Source organism: Peromyscus eremicus, chromosome 15, assembly GCF_949786415.1.
Source record: "Peromyscus eremicus chromosome 15, PerEre_H2_v1, whole genome shotgun sequence".
NCBI lineage: Eukaryota > Metazoa > Chordata > Mammalia > Rodentia > Cricetidae > Peromyscus > Peromyscus eremicus.
The window spans coordinates 27,858,378-27,862,278 of record NC_081431.1 but is presented as its reverse complement, the minus strand read 5'-3'; positions in this window follow the sequence as shown (position 1 = coordinate 27,862,278).

Genomic DNA, 3,901 nt, shown 5'->3' with positions numbered 1-3,901 from the left:
CTGAAGGGGCAGACAAGCCAGGGCTGCCAGGGAATGAGTGGTGCAGGGAACAGGCTTTGGCACAGCTGAGAGCTACCAGAAACTGGTAAATTAGATCTTGCCTTGCCCTCTGCCATGGGGTGGGGGGTGGGGGGCTGTCAGGAACTGGAATATGTAAGAAGGGAGAAGCTTCAAGCGAATCAAGAATGCTGGTTCTAGGAGGAAACAGGATCAGAGTCGCTCATTTTTGTTGGTGTTGGTGGTGGTGGTTTTTGTTTTTTACCATGAGAGAGACATACCATGAGCCTCCAATCCAAAATGGCAGTCTCCACACCTGAGGTAGGAAAATCAACTCAAGAACTGATTGTTTTAAAGGACCCAACTCTTCTACATTTTCATGAACCATCTTCACGTGTAGAGAAGGTCAGAGATTTGTGCCCAAACTAAACCCACAGCTCCTGCTGAAGATGTCTTTTTGGTCTCTGGAACCAGGAGCCAGTCTTTTATATGGACACCTGTACACTTGGAGTGACTGACAGGTATCTGCTTAGCATGTATCCTGTGCAACCATAACCAACTTACCCAGCTTAATGATTACAAAGCTATTTGCTGAAGGCTTAAATAGTACCAAGTGCTTTATGTGCATTGCCTGTGAAGTAGGTAGATACCACCGTTGTTGTCCTCGGAATAAAATAATGAACTAGGAATAAAGGGTTTTGGGTGGCATGTCTAGCTTTAGGCAACTAACTAGTGAAAAGGGCAGATTCAGGTTTAATTCCAGCCAGGCGGATCTCTGTGAGTTCGAGGCCAGCCTGGTCTACAGAGCGAGATCCAGAATAGGCACCAAAGCTACACAGAGAAACCCTGTCTCAAAAAAAGGCAGATTTAGGAACAGATAAAATTAATTCTAATGACTGTGATGAGCTGTCTCAGAAGAGTTGAATAAACGAATGGATGGATGGATGGATAAATGGGTGAATGAATGAATGAATGAACAATGAACAAACATTGGATGTTTTGGACACTGTCTGATTGCTTGCTTTTGGCCTTGTGGAGGAACCCTGGGACACAAAAGGTTTAAACCAAATTGGACATGCTAGTGGTCTCACCTCCCAGCTGCCGAGTTCATTGAGCTGGCCAGGATCTGGTGCTAATGAGACCAAGATCTTAGGAAGAGACCCAGAAAGCATGTCAGCACCTGAATCAGTACTCTTTACCCTTCGGGCTCCCTCACCAGTCACTGTCCCCAGCCAGCTCTTGTTCACAACGAGGTTTAAACTGACAGACAGTGAAATAGCTAGAAAACATGCCAGTGGTGGCCAAGAGAAGCCTCTTTGCCCAGCCAGGGGTTAGACAGCGTCGTAAATTATACGGCCCAGAAGCACAGTGTCCAGGCCTGCGCACTGAAGCCGGAAGGAGAGCAGGGTGAGAGTGTGAGTGTAATTGAGCGGTAGAACCAGGACTGTCTGATGCCATTCTAATGTTTCCCATCCCTGGTCCTGCTCCGCTGCCTTACTCTGCGGGTCAAGGATGGACACATTCCTAATCTTTTAGTTTGAAAATCAGTAAACAGGGTTCTTACCTTCTAATCACACACACACACACACACACACACACACACACACAGCCTTGTTTGCTGAGAGTCCCGGTCAGCTGGCAGAAGCGACCACCTGTATCAGAGAGGAAGCAGACAGAGCACAGGACGAGTCAAGTCCCTTGGCAGCACAGAGAGAAACTCGGATCAGCCCAAGGGATGTCTGCACAACTTGCCAGGAGCAGAGACCGGCCTAGTGCCGGTGTCTGTACACGGTGATTAGCAAGCTAGAAAGGAGAGGGTCTCCCCAGAGACACCCATCACAGATGGCAGGAAATCTGAGGCCCTGGCAGCCGAGAGAGACTGGACGTATGGAGAAACTGGGATTCAGCTAGGATGCCCAGCAACTCCGAAGCCCTGTTCTCCAGCCTTCCCACACCTACCCCACCCAGCCCAGGTGCTGATGGCAAGCATGGTCCTCCTGGCTCCGTGCCCGCCGACAGGCACGGTATCCTCATGTCCCCTGGCAGCTCTGAGAGAAACAAGATCCAAGTGGTGTCAAAGATGACAGATTGTGAAGGGGCCAAGGGCCCTCCCCTGACAGCAGGGCTCAGCTGGGAGGCTCTGGAGAGCAGAACAGATGGGGGGGTCTGACGGGGGTATCCTAGCAGCCTGGGGACTCTGTCTCTCTTGTGGATTTTAGTTGGGTTTCATTCATTTTTTTTTTAACGTTTTCTTTTTGTGTTAAGGGGTTTTAGCATAGGAACCTACTAATGCTGTGTCTGCTTACTCTAATGGAAGTGGACTGAGAAGGAACAGGGGAGAACGGGTCCAGGCCACTCTGTTGTGCTTTGGTCTTTGGGGACGGACCTAAGATGAGTCCAGAGGAATCCCTTCAGGGAAGGACTGTAGACCTCCCAGCAGCATGTCACAACTCCAGAACTGTCACCTGCACCTTTCCAGGACACATCTCGTGAGGACTCTAGAAATCCAGGGCGATGTCAGGTGATCACCCTCCCTTACGACCCTATTCCAGTCTTACCTCCACTCTCAAAGCGTGCACTAAGACCTAGTTCCTGCCTTCCCTGGAGGAGGAAGCAGCCTCAGATCTCCTGAGCAACTTGGGCCCCTATTATCACCACCTGCGGGACATGGTTCTAGCAAGTCCTGTAACTCCAACAGCCCCTGACATCTGGTTAGCCTGTGATTCGTTAGTATTTGCTGCCAGGCTCCTGCTTGTTATTGTCAAGAGCTGCTTGATCTGTCTCTGTGTCTGTCCCAACTTCCAGCTGTCTAGTTCCTACCTATTGTTTACTGTGGGCCTGTCACCTTTTCAGACTGTGAGAGGCCTCACTGGATGGGTCTCCTGAATCCTCTGACTTTTAATTGGGTCCCTCCCTGGGACTCACCCACCTGAGGTTAAGAGACAAATGCAGAGGGGGCCACAACCTTCTGGGAGCCCGTGAACTCCTGAGTCCTCTACGTTCCCTTGCAGAACCCGCTCCTGATGATCTTTAAAGAAATGTCCCTGTGAAACTACAGCTCTGAATCCCACAGATTGGATCATGGTACTGAGGACTCAGAGTAGGAAGGGTTTGGAAATCAAGGAGAGTGCAGGGAGGAGCAGGGGATTAAATCAGGCGTCAAGAACCAGGTGCTTTACACAAACCCCTGGCGGCGAAGAGAGAGGTAGGAAAGAAGGCGAAGAACATGGCTTGCTTCCCCTTCCTGGTGATCATCAGGAAGCCCTGGATGTCAAAAGCCGGCTCTTAGGATGTAAAAAGGGAAACAAACATAGGTAGCTAGCACCCAGGGACTCTCTAGTGGGCCTTGTTCCTTCCTGATCAGCCTTACAAACTCTTGACCTTTTGCCTTGCCTCATCCTACCCATCTAGATGTGAAACTGGAAAGCCACGAGCAAGGTTTGTAGATGGGGCCATCCCTAACCCTAAGAGCAGCCATCTGCCATGGTCTCCTCTACAGCAAAGAGCCCTGAAGAAACAGCCTCCAGCCAGGTGCCTAAGATGTCCACTCTTTTAAAGGCCCCTGAGGCCTGGAGAGATGGACCAGCAGTCAAGAGCACTTAATACTCTTACAAAGGACCCAGATTTGGTTCCCTTCACCCACGCCACAGCTCACAACCGTGTGAAACTCCAGTTCCAGGGGCTCCGACACTCCCAGCTGGCCCCCAAGGACACAAGGCATGTACATGGTGCACACACATGCACACAGGCAGGCAAAACACTCATACACACAAAATCAAAGTGAATAAATCTGTTTTTAAACTCCTTGAGAGGGAAGGGAGGACAGAAGCCAGAACACTAAAGTGGCCCATCTACAGCCAGGGGACCTAGTGAGCTGGCCGGTGACCAGGCTTCTGGGATTCTC